The following is a 23500-nucleotide window of genomic DNA, read 5'->3' on the forward strand; positions in this document are numbered from 1 at the left end:
CACTACCACTACCACTACCACTACAACAACAACAAGCAATTAAAAAGAAGAAGAAGAAATAAAACAACAACAACCTCTCCCTCCCTCCCTCCCTCTCCCTCTCTTTCTCTCTTTCCCTATTAAACACAATATTAGTGAGTTTGGGAATCTTCCCATTTTTTGAATTTTAAAAAGGTGGCACCCAAATAACATACCCATAAGTTTCTCGAAACCATATGATGTAATCTATCATTGGAAAGTGCTTAAAAAATAGAATCTATTGAGCTATAGAACACTCGATTTGGATTTATAGTGCTCAAGTTATGAAAAATACAAAGATTTTACCACATGTCTCAAACTTATGGAAAATTTCCATATTCCCCAATATGATGTTATTATGTTTAATGTTTTCTCCCTCTCTCTCGTTTCTTATTTCCTTTTCTCTCTTCCTCTCCCTCTCTCATTTCCTCTCCCTCTCTCAATACACATGATTTTTAACAAAAACAAATAAAAGAAAAAGAGAAAAAACAAAAACAAAGTAACAAGGAACAATGCATTCACTGTAAAGGCCCGAGGATGGATTCGGCGGCTCCTCTTCATGACGGCAGCTCCTCTTCGCCCTCCGTACACTTCCTCCTCTTCTTCGCAAACGGGGACGGCGGCGGTGAGAAGCTTTCCTTCTCCCTCTTTCTCTCTTTCTCTCCCTCTCCCTCTCAAATGTAAGATGGAGTTCGCTCTCCCTTTTGCTCTCTCTTTCATTTTTTCACACAAAATAAAGTGCTCGGGTTTCGGCCTGCATTTTTTTGTTTGAGCACCGTTGCTATTTGCATCGCTATTTGTGTTGCATTTGCGATGCCGCTATTTTGCGTCGGAAACCGCCGATGCTATGCCTCCATATCCTTGTAGTGATGTAATACTCTTTCAAATATTAACGAAATACTTTTATTTATAGACATAAAGTTTATATAAAAATATAAGAGATTATGACAAAGGGCCTCAATTGTTCTTCATGGGATTATGTAAACTAGAACGTCCAGAAATACGCTATAAATTTATTCTTGGTAGTATGAATGACTTAGATAAATTGGTAGATCCTTACTTCACTCTTGCAATTGCAGATATACCATATACAAGGATCTACTAATGATGATAAGACTTTCACATTGAAAGAAGTCTCATGGATGATAAAAAACTTTATGAAAATAACAAATTCTCAATTGTTTAGATTTGTTATCTTTCACAGTACACACCAAGTTCATAGTATGGTACTTGCTTTAAATAATGAATCACATGGAGAAAAATCTTTCATTTAATATAATTTCTTTACTCTCTATCCAAAATATTGCATAATCTTGTGTATGTTGATGTTTTCTATATGCTTAAACTAAGGATCTATTTATGTAGGAAGAAAACCAATATTGACCACACACCTTAATTCTGATTCAAGAGTTTCTTTGACATGGTCAGTGTAGGATACTAGGATGAAGTAGAGAAGAAACGAGACAAAGCACATACAACTGAAACAAATATAGAGAACATCTTCAAGTAGCTAGTCATCATAAGAAAACTAAAGCATGTGGATGGTAGCAAGTCTATAGTGAACTCATATCAAAAGCCACAAAGGTTGAACTATAGATTTCTTGGCTTATTTTTAGCACAAGATAATTTGGTTCCTTATTTACTTTTGGAGATAGTTGTTCTAGTGAGAAGAAATATCTAAATAACATAACAAAGATATATATAGCCCATGGTAATTAAATAATATAATTAAATTTTATATCATCAATAGGAAACAACAATCATGTGTGCTATTTAGAAAGGAAGACATTGTACTTTTGTGGAGAAGGATTTATTAAGATGCAAATTCAAGATGTCCTTGGATTGCTACATGAGGATCAAGAAGTAGGTACAAAAGTCATAGTAGACTTTGAGAAGGTCATGACTACATCTAAGAAGCCCGTGCCTTTATCTAATGAACCAAGAGAACTTCCAAAGCTTGCTAATATTGAAATTGTTGAAGTAATTAAGGGGAATAAAGAAGAAGAAGATTATAATAATCATAATAGTGATGATGGGACAAATGCCAAAGAGTAGAGGGCAATACCTTAAAGACAAACAAGTTGTGGATATATAAGAAAAGCTATTTATGCATTAAATCACTATAGGTTTTGAAAAGTTTTTTAAAAATCACTTTTCTTGAAGTAAGATCTCTTAATCTATCATATTGTTTTGTACATTCAAGTTAAGCAATCATCAAAGTATACTAGCTCATACTAGTATACTCAATTGTTTATATTTGGATATTATAGTTTTAATATATATTAATATAAATTATTAATAAAATTATAAATATCTCTTTAATTGTTGGCACACTAAATAGTACTTATAGATTTTTTAACTCATACTAGGGCTTGAAAAATTTAGTTTTCACATTTTGTTATACAAGATTATTGTGTATATATTAATTTTTTAAATAATCTAAAGCTTCACTCATGCAAAAGCAAGTTGACATTATATTTTTGAAATGATAGCATGTCAATGGTCTTTTTTGTTGATCAAAGATATGAAGTAGTCAATAATTGTACACTTTGGTAAGTAACTATTAGTAGATCTCTCTTCTCAATCAAGCATTGAAGTTTTATTGTTTAACTTTTTCATTTTCAAACTAATTATCATGTACTATGTTTAACTAATTATTAAGCTTTAGAAAAAAATAAATTTATGCTATGTAAAATTTATGACATCAAGATACTATCTTTTCTATTTAAAAATGCTTTAAAAATTATCTAATTTCTTTAAAATTATCATTTTATCATAATATTTTTATTTTAAAATACATAAAACTAAAATTGTTAGAAAGCTATATGTTATTTTTCACCCAATTTTTCAAAGAGGATCATTTTTTTCATTTTTTTGATTTCTTAGGAGAACCATGTAACTTACCCAAAAGGTTTGCAACTAAATTGAGAGAGAGAGAGAGAGAGAGAGAGAGAGAGAGAGAGAGAGAGAGAGAGAGAGAGAGAGAGAAGGGAAGATTGAATGCATATCTTAGGAGGAACAAACAATGTCTACCACGAAACCTTAAGTTGAACCTTTGAATTCGAGTTGAAGCAAATGATGAAGAAGCTCCATAGATACCCGCTCTAATACTAGTTGAACGGTAGAGCCTGAATGAAAGTACACAAGTAGAAGCAAGAGCTATGGTGAATGAAGCAAGAGAGAGAGACATTGTATATGGGAACTCCAACAATCATGATGTGTGACCAGCCTTCCCTAATGCAATAGATACTAAAAGAATAAAGAATAAAGTGGTAGTGATGGGCACTGGATGGGCACCCACAACTTGCAATGTACATGTGTGTAGTCATAGTGTGTGAAGTAAATAAAGGGTAGTGTAGGCACAGGTGCCTTACCCCCAACACTGCATCCAAAAATAGGATATTAAGCCCCAATTGAGTGTATTTAAAAAACAAGTGCAACATGATATGCATGCATAGAGAAAATACTTCCATTGGTGTTTAATGTAAGATGGAAAGAGCTCGTGCATATGAGTTAATCTCTAAATGGATATCCCATATATGAGCTAATCTCTACATGGAGATCCTCACTTTTTGAAAATAAAGCTTTCTTTTCTCACATGATAGCTTAATTAGGAGTTTTATGGCATGCTTTTGGGGAGGAAGAAGGGTTATTTTTATGTGTCGCTTTGGGATGGGAAAGATTAGGTGCTTTAAGGGATCACTAACTTTGAGAAAGGGACAACACGTTTGGATAGAGGAAACTCTCAGCATGTATTGGTGGAAAGGGGGTGCCTTTTTGGAGGCCTAGCTTCTACTGTGGAGGAGAATTGAGATTGTGATCATCTGTTGAAGATAGATGATGATTTATGTTTGACAACCATACCTTATGGAACATATAATGAAAGAAACAGGTTGTCCATTACGAAAAAGAGATTTGTTGTAGTTAATGTAATGCAAAAGAACTTGCAATGTCAAGTGTAAGGAAGACATCAAGGGATCACAATTAGATTATCTCACTACAAGAAGAAAATTCCGTGGCAACCTTGTGCTTCATAGCAGTGTGATCATTAAAGAATATGCATTCATATAGTGGCTAATAAAATGTATCTAACGCAAGTAAGTTGAAACTTAAAAATAAACTTGTAAATTTCATACAAATAATCTAATTGAAAAAATGTCAACCAATAGCCTAAAGGGCATTGCATCATTTTGTACAAATAAACATTGAATCAATTAAAAAAATTTACTCGATGTCACTATGTGTATTCTCCTATGAAAGAGCCTATGTTTTATTTCATACATGGTATCAATAACCAAGTTTTGACAACCATACAAGCATTGTAAGGTCAAACTACTCCCGTAGATCACCAAGATGCAAGCATTGACATCAATGCAAACTTATAAACTTGACAAACTTGGCAACTAGAATTATTACCCATGATGGCGCATAACAATGCAAATCATCCTTAAGATATAAGAACTCATTGATATGGAAGTACACGTGGTCTTGATTAGATAGATCCCCAATTGGCTAACAATGTCAAATCATGGGAGGAGCATGATTTGACCATGCATCTCAAACTTCTCCTTCATATGGATGGTGCCCAAAGGCAATCTATTTGCATGCAAACCATTGCGAATCCATTTGGACACTGAGTTGGACCTTGGCACGCCGAATGATTCGAGGCCAATTAAATTAGGTTCCATGCTCAGTTCAGTAGAAAAGGAGGACTATGTGTCCTCGATCCAAGAATCTCGCGATATCTTTGCTTGGAGTTATGACGAGCTAAGAGGCATTTCTCCCAGGCTGGCTGTTCATACTATTCCTGTAAAAGAAGGCAGTCGTCCTGTGCGTCAGAAAGTAAGGCGTATGCCTTTTGAATTGAGGGATGGGCTGTTTCAAGAGTTACAGAAGTTACGAAAAGCTAGTTTAATCTTCCCTGTATAGCACACAGGATGGTGTTCACCAGTTGTCATCAGGAAGAAGAAAAACAACCAGATCCGACTATGTGTAGATTTTAGAGAGTTGAATAAGAAGACGGTTAAGGATTACTACCAGTTGCCATTTATTGACCAGATTTTGGATCAATTAGCAGGTAGGGAAATATATTCATTCATGGATTGCTTTGCAGGATACAACCAGATGGAAATTGCAGAAGAGAACAAGTTGAAAACAACTTTTATTACTGTCTTTGGTACTTTTGCATACCATGTGATGGCCTTTGGTTTGTGCAATGCACCTGGATCGTGGCAACGAATAGCAGACAAGACCTTTGGTGACATCTCCCCAGATGAGTTGAAAGTATTTATCGATGACCTGGGGGCAGCCACTATAAGGGAAAGGATGTTGATCATCTTACGAAAGTGTTTTGAGCGTTGCAGACAATTTTGTATCGCTCTTACCCACGGAAGTGTGTCTTTGGAGTGCCTTATGGGCTATTGCTAGGCCATGTGGTCAATTTAGTAGGGATCACAATTGACCCTAAAAAGATCAAGATTATAGTCGCTATGAGTCCACCACGCACTCCGAAAGAGGTACATAGCTTTCTATCATTGGTAGGGTACTATCGGAGGTTTATAAATGCCTTAATAGAAAGGACGTTGCCATTAACGAACTTATTATCCTTTAGCTGTCTATTTGTATGGAGCGACCCTTGTAAGGTAGCTTTTGAGGATGTGAAACAAGAGCTAGTAAAAGCACCAGTTTTAAAAGCACCTAAAAGAGGCGAGGTATTTTACATATTTTCAGCAACCACCATGCATAGTATCAGCCGATAGCTTTTGCTAGTAAAAAATTAGGCATATCAGAAATTAACTACACCTACATGGAGAAGTTGTGCCTTGTGATGGTCTTTGTGACTAGAAAATTTAGGCACTACATCCTCTATGAGAAGGTAGTTTTCTATACGAAGGCGGAAGGGCTTAGATTGCTTATGAACAAGCTGCAACCACCTGATCGTTTGGCAAAGTGGTTAATCACCTTGCAGGAGTTCGATTATGAGATTAAAAGTAAGCCACTGAGGTTGCAGGGTATTGTGGAATGCCTTGTGGATTTCGAGGAGCTGAAAGAGACTCCAGCTGAAGGAAGTGATATTGAAGAAATGTTTAAAGTCGATACACCTTCTATCCCATCTTGGTATGTTGCTATCATGCATTATCTATCAACGGGAGAGACTGGAGCTGGTTTATCAAAATCGGAAAAGAGAAAAATCAAACAACAGGCTTTGAAGTTTTCCTTGATCGCAGGAACACTATATCGGCAGGGTGTTGATGATATCTATCGCCGATGTGTGATGCCTGACAATATTCCTTTCATCTTGGAAGAGTGTCATGACTCTGCATGTGGAGGGCACTTTGCTGGATGGTTGACGGCACAAAAAGCTTTAAGGGCTGGATATTGGTGGCCGTCCATCTTCCAAGATTCCTTTGACTATATTAAGAGATGTGATACCTGTCAAAGACATGACAGCAAAGAGAATAGGAAATTCCCACTTACACCTATTATGGCTATCATTCCATTTGAGAAGTGAGGCATTGATTTTGTGGGTCCTATCACCCCGTCGTCTACTACTCAGAAGAGGTGCATTATAGTAGCAACTGATTATTTTACAAAATGGTTAGAAGCGCGGGCGACGAGGCAGGATAATGCAAAAGAAACTGCAAGTTTCCTCTTAGAGCAGATTATCTGCTGTTTCGGTCCACCGAAGGAACTAGTATCGATCGTGGAACCCACTTTTTGAATAAAGTGATCAAAAGCCTGACTTAAGCTTGGCAAATCAAGCATAACAAAATGACCCCCTATAATCCGCAAGCCAACGGGCAAGTCGAAAGTACTAATAAGGAGCTTGTGGGTATCTTATCTAAAATAGTCTCGGAGAAGAAACGAGACTGGGACAGGAAGTTGTATGTGGCAGTATGGGCGTACAATACAACGTTCAAGCGAGCTACCGGCCATACTCCATTTAAATTAGTTAATGGGAAAGAGTGTGTATTACCCCTCGAATCAAGCAAGTAAGAAAAAGAAGAAGAAGAAGAAGAGGAGAGCCACTTTTGGCCACACACAAGAATGAGCTTCTCATTCACTTTTCAACTTTATATATAAAACCCTAAATCCCTTTTGGGCGGTCATTCCCTTATCCCCTTTTTTACATAGCTGGCCGTGGCCTAAGCCCTTTTTCCCATTGTCCTTCTATCTTCCTAGCTTCCTCTCCACCACCCATCTACATTTACAAATTGCACGGGTGAGAGCCCGGTGCTCCTTGAATTAAACCATGATGTGCTTGCGCTCTTTTACAAAAGTATTGACTTGCACTTTTCCTTGCGCGCCTTTCTCCCTTATTTAGGACTTTTGTCATTGTGTGTCTTTGTTTTCCGTTTCACTTTTCCTTGGCCTTTGTCTTCTGCTTTAGCTTTTACGGATTTTCCACCTTTGTGTGTTTGATGGTTAACATACATCTCTTAGGGGAGAAGTCAACCTTCAAATAAATCGTATAGTGTCACTAATTTGAATCACACAAATTATTCAACTCTTTTGTGGCATTATCATTTAGGAAATTTGAATCTTTCGATTATGAAATATATCAAAAATCATAAGTTAGCTTGGAATTATACTTTACCATGTAATTGTGATCTAACATTATGTGAAGGTTGTCTTTTTGGAAATATGGGCAATAAAAAATTCATGCTTCTCCATGACCGTGGTACTTATCCCTTACAAATAGTTCATTTTGATCTATGTGGCTCTATACTTCTCCATTCACTAATTAATAATAGGTATTTTTAAACATTTATAGATTTCACAAGATTTACCTTTTTTTACTTTTATTAATAATAAAAGGAGCTCCAAAATTCTAGAACAATTTCAATAGTATCGGGCCTATGTTGAAAAATAGAAAGGCCAAAAAAGAGAATCCCTCTAAATAGACAATGGAGGTGGGCATATCTCAAATCTCTTTAAAATTTACTATAAGGAGGAAGGAATGTAAGGCTGACTCATTGTCCTTGAAAATCCACAACACAATGGCATTGTGGAGTGGAAAAATAGAACCCTACACTATAAGGATTTGAGCTAGTAGCGACGCCAATTAGTGACGGCGGATAGCGGCGTCGCTATTGGCACCGCTATTTGGGTCGCTATTTGCGACGCAAACAGCAACGTAAATAGCAACACTCCACAAGGAAAAAATCGGCCGAAATCGAGCGTAGTTTTCATTTCGCGTTTGCGGCTTGTGTGTTTTGAGAGCGAGAGCGAGGGAGAGAGCGACCATCGTGAGACAAGGAGAGGAAGAAGACTTACCGCCACCGCCGCCGTTGTTCGCGAAGGAGAGGAGGAGCCTTCATCGCAAAGAGGAGCCGCCCCACGCTCACCATATCTCATCAGTGAGTCTCCCTCTCTCTTTCTTTTGCTTGTTTAAGGTTTAAATCACTTTCTCTTTTGCTTGTTTAGGAGAGGAAATGAGAGAGAAAGAGAGGGAGAGGGAGAGAGAGGGAGAGAAAGAGAAAGAGAGGGAGAGGGAGAGGAGAGGAGGAAATGAGAGAGGGAGAGAAAGAGAAAGAGAGGGAGAGGGAGAGGGAGAGGGAGGGAGAGTACATTCTCTCTCTCTCTCTCCCTTTTGCTTGTTTAATGTTTGAATCACTTTCTTTTTTGCTTGTTTAGGAGAGGAAATGAGAGAGAAAGAGAGAAAGAGAGGGAGAGGGAGAGAGAGGGAGAGAAAGAGAGGGAGAGGGAGGGGAAGGAAATGAGAGAGGGAGAGAAAGAGAGGGAGAAGGGAGAGGGAGAGGGAGAGGGAGGGAGAGTGCATTCTCTCTCTCCCTCTCCCTTTTGCTTGTTCAATGTTTGAATCACTTTCTTTTTTTCTTGTTTAGGAGAGGAAATGAGAGAGAGGGAGAGAAATAGAGGGGGAGGGAGGGGAAGGAAATGAGAGAGGGAGAGAAAGAGAAAGAGAGGGAGAGGGAGAGGGAGAGGGAGGGAGAGTGCATTCTCTCTCTCCCTCTCCCTTTTGCTTATTAAAGGTCTAAATCACTTTCTTTTTTGCTTGTTTAGGAGAGGAAATGAGAGAGAAGGAGAGAAAGAGAGGGACAGGGAGAGAGAGGGAGAGAGAGAGAAAGAGAGGGAGAGGGAGAGGGAGAAGGAGAGGGAGGAAATGAGAGAGGGAGAGAAAGAGAAAGAGAGGGAGAGGGAGAGGGAGAGGGAGAGGGAGGGAGAGTGCATTCTCTCTCTCCCTCTCCCTTTTGCTTTTGGAGAGTGTTAAGATATATTGTGAGAGGGAGAGGAAATACGAGAGAAAGAGAAAGAGAGGGAGGGAGAGGGAGAGAAAGAGAAAGATAACATATATTGGAATGATAGCATATCCATGATTATGGTAATGGTATCCACTTTACTTTTTTTTATGGGTACCATTACATCGACTCCTTAAGAGGGCTAAAAATTAGTCATACCGTTTATAAAGTATATTAGGAGATTTAAGATGCACGATAATAGACTTATCGATAATGGTATGCAATGTGCTTTGCCATGGGCCACATACATTGGTGACTCTTTAAGATGGCTTAAAATTGGTCATGTCCTTCATAACGTCCAAGTAGGGGATCTAATTGTGATATGCATAATTCATTGTTTTTGTATTAACTTTATAGGCATAACAAATTAGAAATCATGCCAACTAGTCAACGGAAGGACTAAAAGAAAATGATACCCTAGCTAATGGTTATTACGGTACTTCATCAAAATGAACCCAAAAGTATTGTTATAGAAGAAGAATCCCCTAAATTGAGTATAGGATATTTTCTCTCAGGTATTATGACTATGAGTAGAATTGATTGAAATAAATTTTATTACTATAGTTGATAAATTTCATAGATGGCATTAATTTTAATAGGCGATCCTAGGACAAAAAAACCACATTTCTAAGATGCTTTTTGTTGAGACTGATTTATTATTAGACTAAGAGATCCTCAATGATGCTCATAAATGGATTACTTATACCCAAAGCCCTCTAGTGCAGTTTTTCTCAATAACAAATAATTATCTACAGGGACAAACAAATCCTTGAGCATGATACAGGGCCGAGATATAACATCAATAAATCTCTCAACTACTATGTACGATGCAAGATTTATGGCCAACTTGCAACTTGGCGTACATCTCTATAAAGCTATCCATTTAAGCCTCGTTTGTTGTAATGTAGATAAGATGGAAAACGAAGAAGGTCTTGTTGTTCAAGATCGCGAGACGTATCTTAATCAGAGTGTCCCATCTCCTTGCTCTCAATGCAAGTTGGCGATTAGACGAAAATGCCGATTGTCTATAGAACACATACGACAATTTGGCGAGTTTCAATCTAAGATCATTGATCAGGCAATTGCGGATTTTCAATAAACGGTAATTTTAAGTTAATATTAATCATCCATTGTACTCGCAAGCTAATTGAAAACCATACACAATGATATTGGGTCTTGTTGGCAAATTTTCTATCCAGGGGCGTGATGTCTCGACCCAAGGGGGAGTGCACCCTTTGCAGCCAATTAGAAGAGTTTGTGGACATGCAATGGATGGATTGCAGGAGCCAATCCACCACTCGCAAGGCCCATCTATACCGTCAATGCCAGAGGAGACAGACAACCTTCCCGACCTACCTACAATCTTGGAGCCTGAGATGGAGACAATAATCGATGCATTGATTCCCATGGATGTCGAGACATCTGACCCGCTTAGAGAGGAAGCATCCATACCATTATATGATGGGTGCCGAGTATCTCAGTTGAAGATGCCGTGGCATGGAGGAGATGCCGTGGTCTATGTCAACACGATGGTTGCATGGAGCCTTGACTGCAGCATCGAGCGAAGGGACAGAGGTCTCAATGGAGGAGTGGGAGTTCTCAAGGGGATGTAGTCCAAAGGTGATGAGGGGTTTAGAATATGTCGTATCTAAATTTTATATGTGACATCTAATTTGAGTGTTTCAATGTACAGTACAAAATATATAATGCAGCGTGGTCACGCGGATGGCATTTTCGCGTGGAGCGTATTGACAAAATGCGCTCCACAATGGACTGTGGTGTCATGGCAAGGTTTGAGCAAGAGAGCCAGCGACGAGAAACGGATCCGAACATGGTTGTGGATGAGATGGAGTATTTTGGGAACTTGCAAAGTATTATTACAGTAGTATTTTGTGAACTTGCAAAGTATTATTACGGTGGATTACCGTAGCTTCTCCATGATACTATTCGATGTGCAGTGGTTCAAAGTGGTACTTGGAGGAGTTGGAGCAATAGTTCGACGAGGTCCATCTAGATTTCTTGAAATAGATTCCGAAAAAAAATGGACAGATTTGCGCGACACCTTTGTGTTGCCGGCCCATTGTGAATAAGTGTATAAAGTCATTTGCTTGCTAATTGTAATACGACATGGTTTATGTCACAATGGTTTGAACTCGCTTTGTACATGTTTGTGAACATGTAATCTTCTATCCAAACCCCCGACAACCTCGATGGTGGTATATTATACCTTCAACTCCTCGAAGTGCGAGAGTATATGGTCAAAGCGATGTTTCGGGCAGAGATGAAGATAATATGCAAATAGAGGGGTCGATATTACAAGAGGTGGAGGCCGCCGCAAGCTTGGAGCCCGCATCGGCTAACAATGATTGAAATACAGGAGTCCAAGAAATTTTTGAGAACGAGACAGACTCATTCTTTTGTGGTGACATGTCTATTGACCTTCCAATGTATGCAGAGTTGTGTCAGGAGATTAACATGGGACCATAGAACACTTCATTCTTGGAAAATTGTATTACTCAATTCGTTGTTTAGATCTTCCATAAAGGTACATAAGATATGCATTTTAGGAGGGATTTTTTAAAAATGATTTATATTACTGTGCCTTGTATAGTTTAAATTGATTATTCTAACTTCATTTTTTATCTGTGCAGGTGACATTTTCAGGATGAGTCTAGGGATGAGCGATGAGGAGTTTCAGGACATGATGGCACGCATGTCTCCAGACCAGCTCACGAGATTCAGAGAGATGGCAGACCAGGAGCTGTCTTGTTCTTCGTCAGGGCGCTCTGCTAGATATGCTTCAGCGCGATCAGATGCTTCAGCTTCGAGCAGACGATCTCGACGCTCACGACTTGGGCCAGAGGGAGGGACTGCATCAGGATCAGGGGGATGCTGCTGTGGAGACATGGATGTGGTGTCTCTGTCTCGTCATTCAGCTGGAGCTGCGTCACCTCCAGGATTTGTCACACCTATGGGGACGTCTACTCCAGTTACTCTAGTTTTTGCGCAGCCGTCAGCAAGGTGGCACCCGTTTTGGTGGTACCCCTTTGAGTGCCACTCCGAGAGAGGTTACCCCCATCGGTACACCGGATGTAGAGGGGTCTCCTGGATATGCCCAGGAGCGTGGACGGAGATGGGAGACTACCCATCTTAGGCAGACTCCTACGGGTTATGGATATCTAGTTGATAGTAGGTTAGGAGCCATCATCATGAATGATGAGGGGAGGAGGGTGATGGCTCGAAAGAGAGAGTTGTGCCAACAAGTTTTTCGGCACAACGTCCTGGATCATTGGAAGAACATACCGGAGGGGAGCAAGGACTACATAATAGCATTCTTGCACGAGGAGTTTCCGGTGCCAGTCACAATAGATAGATTTTCTACAGGCTGGATGATGGATTGCATGCGTGCATACATGTCACATAGACGATCCGACGCACGCAAGGCAATCAAGAGTGAGACTGCAAAGCTCGAGTGGTTAGATGTAGACAACTGGCGCCGACTGAGGGAGGAGGCTACTGATTTGCGAGGACGTTGGAGTCAGCAAACGGGAGGCAGCGAGGGCACAACTCGAGGCCGGAGTGGTCCATCATCTTGGGAGTGGTGGCCACAGGACATATTTGAAGGACTTTGTAAGTTTCTCTTTTGTTTTGCTTGTTTGTTTTTTTAAAGTATTCTTTGTACTGACAATCATGTTTCTAACAGTTAGCATTTTGTTTTCTTTGCAGCACTCCATTACAAATCACAATCTGCAAGGCCTTGAGACTCGATATACAGAGAGGCACAATCTCAATGCATTGATCAACCGATTGTATAGACGCGGCGACCCTGTAAGTCACTCATCTTTCTTGTCCATCGTTACTATGAGATATTTGAATGCATTATTGTATGGTGGATTGATGTGTTGTTTCTTTTTCTGCAGAATCCGTTCGATGCTCCTTTGCGGCGGGACGAGCTTTCGGGGGACGAGGATTTGTAGCTCGCCCTTGGATCCTTGGAGCTCACACACCTTTAGTTTTTAGTCGCCTGATCTAGACATTTTCTATGTATTAGGGATATCCTTTCATGATTGTACCAATTGCATTTTATGCAATCATGTATTTATTTCATGTATCAATTTTATGATTCCAGTATACATTCTTTTTGTTTGCAAGCGCTTTGTATGTAGTAGTGCAGAAACTATTTTGTATGGCTCTTATACAACACACAGTGCTATATGTACTGCCCTACCACAAAAAAAAAACCCTGTTACCGTCGCTATTTGCGTCGCAAATTTACTAGTTGCGTCGCTATTGGCGTCGCTATGTGTGTCGCAAATTTAATGCTTGCATCTCTATAGCGACGCATATAGCGACGCCAATAGCGACGTTTCTATGGCATTGTCAATAACGACGCTTTTGCGACGACGGGGGCAAATTTTGTTGTTTGTATTTTCGTTGCTTTAAACGTCGGTATAAGGTCTATATCTTGTAGTGCTAAAGGACTCCACATGTAGCATGCTTAAAGTTGTTAGACTACCTCCTTCTTTTTAGAAGGAGGTGGTTATAACAACATGCTACACACAAAAGAAAGTTTACACATAAAGCCATACCATATGGTTTATGGTTTAATAAAACCCCAATTATGCTCCTTTGCACATTTTTGGGTCACCCATCTATGTATACATTCCTAACCCACATTTTTGGATCACCCATCTTTGTATATGTTCCTAACCCACATCAAAATAAGCTACAAGACCATGCTATCCATGCTCACTTCATTGACTACAGAGAAGCCTTTAGTATCAAAGGATAATATTTATATAATGAAAGAAAGCACCAACTTTTCTATGCCTGCACACAAGTCTTCAATGAGGACTTGTTGCTTTGTCAACATGTAATTACATAGAAGCACTTGCTACTAAGGCTAAACCTTCCACATCATTCCTTCAATAATCATAAAATTACAAACTTGGATGAGTCATCTCACTCGTTTGACTTCCCTTCTAAGCCATCATCATCATGGGGTGCCATTACATATGGCCCATCCTTCCTCCTACTTTCATGAGCAAGGTTGTGTTTATTGTAACCTCAATTGCCATTCCCATCATCTAGATACTTTACCTACACCTACTTACCTAGTGCCTTCCATGCCATATTCTTAGTATCATACCTTTTATCATTGCACCTCACTACACTACTCTGATAGCTTTGGAAGACAACCTAGACACCGACAGTGTCGAAGTGCTTTTGGGTCAAGCCACAAATCCATAGAGGATCAAGAGCATGACAAGATTAAAATGCTCACTAGAATGGAAGCCAACGAAAACCTATGCATTAATATTTGAAGTACAAGTCCTTCATTAGTATAGTAAGATAATAGTTTTATCACATCATTGTGGCAAGCAAGAGCTTGTACATGTTGGTGTTTATGATGCTCAAGAGTTGTTGGAAATCAAGTTGGAAATTAAGCTACAGCCAGTCTCTCTTTATGTCTATGTGACTTATCGACTTTAGTTGGATACAATTGTACATGTGTGTGTCATTGAATAAGTCAGTAGACTTGACCTAACCATAGTTAGATGATGGTTAGTCAAATCTAGTGTATCTCTCTCTTTTAGTATGTGACTAAATGAATGAATGAATAAGAGAAGATAATGATGATGAGCTAAAGGTTCATGGTTCAGTCCACTCTCTGTCTCTCCCTCTCTTCCAATATGGTATCAGAGCCATGCTAGGTGGGCTCTCTGGAGCAAGAGCCATTGAAGAAGACCTGAAGAAAGTGAAGATCAGGGCATTTTGAAGCACATGCAAGCGGCCATTATTTCTTGAAATGTATTCATTGAGACATTGATTTGTCCATTGCTCAAGCATTGTATGTGGCTTTTTTGGGAGTGTACTAAGTCTCCATTGAGGATGTATAAGTGGCTGATGAGTACCATGGGGGGAGTGATGATTTGCTAGAGATCCATTCTGCCCAGACTATGTGATCTGTGCCTATGTCAGGTTGACCTTCATTGATTGCAAAGGCATCATATAAAGTGGCTATTGAGTGGTTAAATGCTTGCATATACCCCTGGGAAGGTGCTTGAAGATTGTAGGATGCTATTGCCTTTGTAGGAGCTCATCCATAAGGCATAACAAGAAATTAAAAATTTGAAATGCAGCCTGAACTATTGTACACAAACAGTATACATCACTTACTTGGAATTGGAAAGAACTTGGAGCTTTTTGACATGCTTGGAAGGCTTCATTGGAGCACAAATATGCTCATATAGACATATAAGATCTAAGATTTTTTCTTGTTACTTGCTGGAAAACTGTCAAAATTTGTGGGCTACAAGCACTTAATGGTCTTGGAACATTAGATGACTTTGGTTAGTTTATGTCTATTGTATGACTTGGTACATGGCTTGTAAATGTCTTGTGGATCAAGAAGGGCATTGAATGCAAATGTCTTGGACTGAAACAAATGTCTTGACATTGTCTTGGATGGCTATGAGTGGTAAATGCACTATATAACATTGGCTCTTGAAGATGGGACACTATTGGGGAGCTGATAGGTTTATGCATAGATTCTCATCTATGGCGGCATATATACATGACATCTTGAGGAGGTTTTGGACTAAGATACCTTCTTTTTTTATGAAAATTTGCTAACTGCAACATGTGACCATGAGTTTTGACACTTATACTTGCTAGTTATGCACTAATTTGTGCCCATATGGTCATATTTGGACTACTACATGTACTAATAGACGTCTATGAAGTTTTGGAGGATTTATGACTTGTATAGAGCTCAGTTTTGGCTTTGAATTAGCTGCTGATCACTAATAGTTTACAGATTTCAAACAACATGTATGTACTCTAGCAATAAGGTTGCATGATACAAAGTATACAAAAACTACATGGCTTATGTATTGACGAATGTACCTACAGATTATGCCACATATTTTTGGATGGTTATGAGATGTTAATGGAGTGAAATACCTTGTTTTTATCAGTGAAATTGTTGCAGAAAACTATCATAAATAGTCAAAGACTACAGTTAGTCAGCTGGACTTGTTGGCTTCTTACAGGTTGACATAGTTCATTGCAACATGGCAAATACACACGGCACTGATAACATTACACAGATTGTTGGTGAAAATCTTGATAACAAGAAATTTTGTATGAAGAATTTATTGGTCGGTAGACATTACTAGGATCTATGCACTAGTGATGAAGCTGAACTTGAGTTGTCGCGGCCAATACATGATCAGAGAAGAGCTCATAAATACTGGAGAGAGAGAGCATGCAAAGTGCTACATTGGTTTTCCTTATGTATGTTTGATGATATGGCAATACAAATCACTGGATGTGATTCCTCGAAAGATGCTTGGGACATACTCATGAAGAACTATGGAGATGTAACACATGCTAGGCAGATACAATTAAAGCAACAATTTAACTACATGTCTAGGAATGGCGGAAGCATCCATGCCTACATGACAGAGATTAAGATCATAGCGGACTAGCTTGCTATTATTGGATTTACATCGTTTGAAGATGATATGGTAGCAATCACTCGAAATGACTTGGAAAAGAGTACAAAGCATTTGAAACTTCTATTTCTGTTAGAGCTGAAACCCCTAATTGGGATGAGTTGCTTGCCCTGCTATTGCATGAAGAAGTGAATCTTGGGCTGAACACAGGTCCTAGCTTGTCTCAAAGTAAAGATAGTATCCTTTATTTTAGCTAGCAAGGCAGAGGTGGCAGAGTCCGTGGCTCTTTTCGAGGTTGTGTAATAACTCAAAACACCTATGGATAGCAATAGCAGAGTAATTGGCATGGCATGAATACACAGGGCCAGCATGGACCTGGCGGCTTTAGAGGTAGGGGGAGATTACCCTGTGGCAGAGATGGTGGATCATGGCAGTCAAATGATGAATCCAACATGAATAAAGATTGTCATTACTGTAGTAGATATGGGCACATTTCCAAGTATTATCATAAGAAAAGGACAGACATGAAAGCTAAAGGAAATTAACATGGGAATTATGCATCATCTAGCAGGGCTCATGATGATCAAGGTGATAGATTGTTTGCCATGTAGCATGTGTCCAAGAATGCACCTAGGGAGAGCAGATATGAGAGATGGTACATTGACTTTGGGGCTTCTAACCATATGATACCCCATAGAGAGTGGTTTGATGAGTTGGTTTCAAGGTCACATGGTTATGTGTGTATTGGGCATGACACCTAGCATGATATTCAGTATACATGAGTTGTTCTGTTGATGATGCTTGATGGCAAGAAAAAGAGCCTGCATGATGTACTACATGTACCATCAATCACAAAGAATCTTTTGTCAATTGGACAGATGGCAGAACAGAACGTGCAAGTGAGGTTTAACAAAGATGGATGCTTTATTGGAGAATATGGTAATGGCTGCAAATGAATTGCTAAAGATAGACAGGATGGCAAGATGTTTACCTTAGATGCATCCATTGCAAAACTTAAGGCATCCATGTTTGCACATGATGAGGGTACTATACAAGATGTTGAGATTTTGCATAAGAGGATTGGCCATGTTGAGATTTTGCAGAAGAGGATTGGCCATGTTAATGTTCAAAAGTTGAAATCTATGCAGCAGAAGGAAGTGGTACTTGGATTGCCCAAATTTAAGTATAATGACTTTGGCCATGTATGTCCTGCATGTCAATTTTGAAAGTAGGAAAGGTTTCCCTTTATGAAGCATGTCAAGAATAACTTGAGACCTTTGCAATTAGTGCACTCTAATGTATCCTTCATTGATTATTTTAGCAGGCTCACTTGTTTGTACATATTGAAACATAAAGATGAAGTGTTTAATGCATTCACAGATTTCAAGAAGCATGCTGAAAATGAGTTGGGCTACTATATTTCTTGTCTTGGGTTAGATGGAGGTGGAGAATATGTCTCACAAGAGTTTGATAGATATATTGCAAAGTATGGGATCGGAAGACAACTAACTTGCAGTTATACACCACAGCAAAATGGTGTAGTAGAGAGGGAAAATAGGGTACTTATGGAGTCAGCTAGAGCTATGCTGAATGAGTAAGTGCTGTACATATGCTGAATAGAGTGTTATGAGTCATCCAGTAGTGATAGCTTGGACAGTGAGTTGGGGATTCCTTTTGTTATGATGCCTGGTGCAAGGCAGAATCAGTATGTACCACCTCATGAGAGACAATCTTAGAGTGAGCCAGAGTTGAGGAGATATGAGAGGATCAGAAGACTAGTTGACAAGTACACATACATTGGATATTCAGCCCATCAATATGCCTATATGACTAAGGTGACATGTTTCAAGAACCCACTAAGTTTGATGAGGCAGTTGTGCAGATGAGAACTAGTGTGCTACTATGGACAAAGAGAATTCAACTTTGGCTCAAAATGGAACATGGGAATTCATTCAGTTACTTGAAGGAAAATTCCCCATTGGCTGCAAATGGGTGTACAAGGTTAAATGCCAGTCACATGGGTCATTGGAGCGCTACAAGGCTAGACTAGTTGCAAAGGGATATGCATAGCAGTACGGTCTTGACTATGAGGAGACTTTTAGCCATGTTGCTAAAATGAAAACTGTTAGAATAGTCATTGCATTGGCAATGTCTAAAGGCTGAAAGTTATGGCAAATGGATGTGAAAAATGCCTTTCTAAATGGTGATTTGCAAGAAGAAGTTTACATGGAGCAGTCGAAATGCTATGTGCATCCGAACTGTCCTACACATGTATGCAAATTGAAAAAGGCAATATATGGGCTGAAATAGGCACCTCGAGCATGGAATGCTCGAATTAGCAGCTATTTACAAAAGCATGGATTTAAGTTGGGTGATGTAGATCACAGTTTATTTGTGAATAAGATAGATCATGGCTATGTGTTTCTAGTTGTGTATGTAGATGATTTAACCATCATTGGAGATGATGAGAATGGGATTGCTGAAATTAAATCATTGTTGTAGGCTAAATTCAAAGTCAAAGATCTTGGTGAGCTGAAATATTTTCTAGGAATTGAGGTAGTGTCTACGCCTCAAGGCATATGGTTGTTACAGAAGCAGTATGCTTATGACATGTTATAGAAGTATGGTATGGTCGAATGTAAGGCTATGTATACGCCCCTAGACCAAAATGTCAAGCTATAGATTGATGTCGAGACAGAAATTGAGAATGCAACCATGTATAGATAGATGGTGGGAAGCTTGATCTACTTGACTATTACTCGACCTAACTTGAGTTATGTTATGGGGCTGATCAGTCATTTTACGCAAAAGCCTCGCAAGACGCATTTGGATGCAGTCAAGAGGATCATGAGATATGTAAAGGGCACTACAGATTATGGGTTGTTTTATGCATATGGAAAAGCCCTTGACTTGATAGGCTATACATACCCTGATTGGGCTAGTTGTGCCTTTGACAGGAGGTCAACCAGTGGCTATGCATTTGGATTGGACAACACCATGATCAGCCGGCAAAGTGAAAATAGTATACAATTGCATTGTCTACATAAGCTGAGTATAGGGGTGCAGCCTTAGCCGCCTGTGAAGCTGTTTAGTTGTTGCTGAACTTACTAAATGACTTGGGGATACACTTGGACAACAAAGTGAAGCTACAAGCAATAGCATGATCAGCTGGTGAAGTAAAAAACAGCCTATAATCGCATTGCCTAGTATAGAAGTTGAGTACAAGGATGCGGCCTTAGCAGCCTGTGAAGCTATTTGGTTACTGAAGTTCATGAATGACTTGGGGATACACTTGGACAGAAAAGAGAAGCTGCATTGTGATAATCTTAGCAATGTTATGCTTGCAAGAAATCCTCTCTACCATGCAATATCTAAACACATTGAAGTTCATTACCATTTTATCAGAGAAATGGTACTAGTAGAGCAGCTTCACTTAATGCATGTGAACACTTAAAACCAAGTAGTAGATATCTTTACCAAATCACTTGGTAAAGAAAAGTTCATCTATTTTAGGCAACTACTTGGAGTATTGCAAATGGTTTGAGCTTGAGGGGACATGTTGGAAATCAAGCTTCACCCCATCTCTCTTTATGTCTATGTGACTTATCGACATTAGCTGGATACAGTTGTACATGTGTGTGTCTTTGAATAAGTCGATAGACTTGACCTAACCATATTTTTGATGATGCTTAATCAAACCTAGTGTAACCTTCTCTTTTAGTATGTGACTCAATGAATGAATGAATAAGAGAAGATACTGATGATGAGCTAAAGACTCATGGTTCTGCTCCACTCTCTATCTCTCCCTCTCTTCGAATAAGAGTAAGCTCATAAAAGAATTGATATGGAGAGTATGAGAAACAATGTTTCAATTAGGAAAGTGGAGTTGGTGGATGAAGGACACTCTTGAATGGATCCAATTGAAGGCTTGAGATGGAGGTACGGGATTCTCCTACACAACATTGTTAATGATGATGGCATCCCCTACACAATACTTTCAATACTTTGTCCCTTGTCAATGGGACATCAATAGCACAAGAAGAATCAGTTTCCTGGAAAGCTACTCTTGATCCTGATGATGTAGTTGATGACACTCCTAGCAAGGGCCCTAATGCTTTACATGGAGAACCAAAAGCCAACACACGAAAAGAAACCTCTGATCATCAAGGCATCATTGCTTATAATAATGGTGTACTTGCAATGGTTGCCAATGCCTATGCAAACTTGTCGATGTCTCTAGCAACCATAGTGATAGCGTGCAGTTTCAGTTGAAGGGGGTGAGTTGCACTATATCGACCTCAACAATTTTATCGCAAGTGCAAGATAGAGTCTACAGATGCAGCAAGTTCAAGGGCGCACATCAAGATGAAGCATTCTCATTTAATTTCATATTTTCATGTTCATCAATTCCTTATTGATCCCAGATAATCAATGTAATAGTCTATAAGCTCATATTATAAAGCTATAGATTGAAATTCTTTTCTATTTCAGCACTTCTATCACTTGATGGATTTTTAAAAAGAGAGCACAATCTCATTCCATATAGGCACAAAATTGAACTTGTAGTAGGATCACTCATGTCATGAAAGACCTCACCCCTTTCATGGATTTTTGATCCAAGGGGGTGTTTGTGTAAATGGATCTTCAAATTCATCTAGACACAAACAAAAACATGTCCCTTTGTATCATGCAAACTCCCAGCCATTAAAATCATGTATCTTCTCTCCCTAATCAATAATCAATCGTGACGTATTTTCTCTACGATATGTCTCTCTTCTCTTTGCTACTCTCTATCATGCTTTCTTCTCTGCCTGCCTCTGATAGTGGGAAGCCTCCTGGCCATGGCCTCCCACACTCATTCTAGGCTAAACAAATATATTTTTTTTCTAAGACCTCCCTTTCATACAATCCCTACATGAAGTTGTCACCTCCTTTCCCTTCCAATTGGTCATCTTCTTTTACTCTCTACCCCAGAGATTCCTTTGGCCCTTGTGCCTCTATCTTGCTATTTTTTCCCCCTCCTAGTAGACACAATGAGCACAAAATTTCCTTCCTCCTCATGCATCTCTCTTTCTACCAAAAAGCTATCTTCTTTCTTTTCTTTCCCCCCCCAAAGAAGCCTTCAAAAGCAACAATGTTTAGTCCTTTGCATAAGGCCCATGCAACTTTTGTTTAGGTTTTCTCAAAAGCTAGCTCAAGAGCATGAAAAGCTAGCATGCTTTTAGCTCTTTCTTTATTTACAACCCTTAAAATTTCAACACTTAGAGTTCCCATTGGAATATTTCTAGTGTCGTACCAACTACTAAGAGCTTCACAACATCAATCCACAGGTGGCCTTAGGCTTGGTCATATTCATCCTTCTCCTCTCTTGTACCACCCAATCTTCAAGACAAAATAGCTTCAAATCTTCACATTGACTCATCCTTATTTCAATGATTTCATCGTAGGTTTTTTGGGGTTAGGTGCACAATGTCATGACATCCATCCCCTCTAAACTTGCTCATCCTTTAGATGTGCCACTTGTGTGACCACATAGATCAAACACCCAAATAACCACCTTCTCTTTGTGCATCTTTGGCACCACACTAAGTGCCCTATCTAGAATCATAAGGCCTTGGTTGGGTCTCATATACTCGAGGCATCTGAACTTTCATAAACATACTATCGATGCACCCAACAAAGATAAAACATCCTTGCTCTTTGTGAATCCATCGCTCTCAAAACGGGTTCACTTGGATCGTTTTGATTCCGCACAAGCTGAAATACCACACGTCTTGGAGATACAATCATAAATGCCAACAAAGAGTTAGAACAATGATGTGATGGGTTTCCAAAGCATTACTACATGTTGCAATTTGCTATTAAGCTGAAGGAATCGATACTAGTTACTACTTGATGAATAGGTCATGTACTAAAGTACTACATGATATTACACTATATGAAGGCTTCTATGGACTCAAGCCTCAAGTATCTCATCTCAAAGTATTTGGATGCTTAGCTTTTGCTCACATTTCTAGTGAGGAAAGGCCAAGTATTTCACATATGTATACCCTCTATATCATGTGTGTTCAAGGCCTATTTATAAATATCCTTATATATAAATTTTTACTTAACAAAACTTTACTCTTTCTATTCAATTTGTAAGTAATCCCTTTATATGGGACCCTTATGTATGTAAAAAAAATTGTAAAAATGGTATTTTAAAAATCCCTTATGTTGAACCCACGTAATACATACATATATTTATGACTGACCTCCCTGGGGAGGAAAGGGACAAATTTAATGACATATTTGAGGAGAATGCAAGCTAGAAATTAGCTCAATTTTTAGATTTGGATATATGCTCTTCCAACCTCTCAAAATGTAGATATCAACATCCACAAAATAAGACACTATTGAAGAATTGGAAGATGAAGATGAAGAGCATCAAGCAGCTTAAGAAGGTCTACAAAGGTAGAGAACAACACTGCACTAACCTATCAAAGAGATCAAAATTTAGATTTTGAGAAATGTAATCTCTCTCCTCACTTCAATTTTATAGCATGATGAACCTACAACATACAAGAATGAAAGTGGTAAAAAGGAATACAAGGATGCTACAGATAATGGATTTTATCCATTACATAGGAATGATACTTGGGATTTATATAAACTCTCACCCAACAAGAAAGCCATAAGATGTAAATTGATTTACAAGTCAAAATTTAATGAGGAAATACAGATGGATAGATAAAAAGCTAGGGTAGTTGCTAAAGAATTTGC

This window comes from Lygodium microphyllum, chromosome 9 (genome assembly GCF_053477565.2).
Source record: "Lygodium microphyllum isolate KBCC chromosome 9, Lygodium_microphyllum_v1.1.10, whole genome shotgun sequence".
Lineage (NCBI taxonomy): Eukaryota > Viridiplantae > Streptophyta > Polypodiopsida > Schizaeales > Lygodiaceae > Lygodium > Lygodium microphyllum.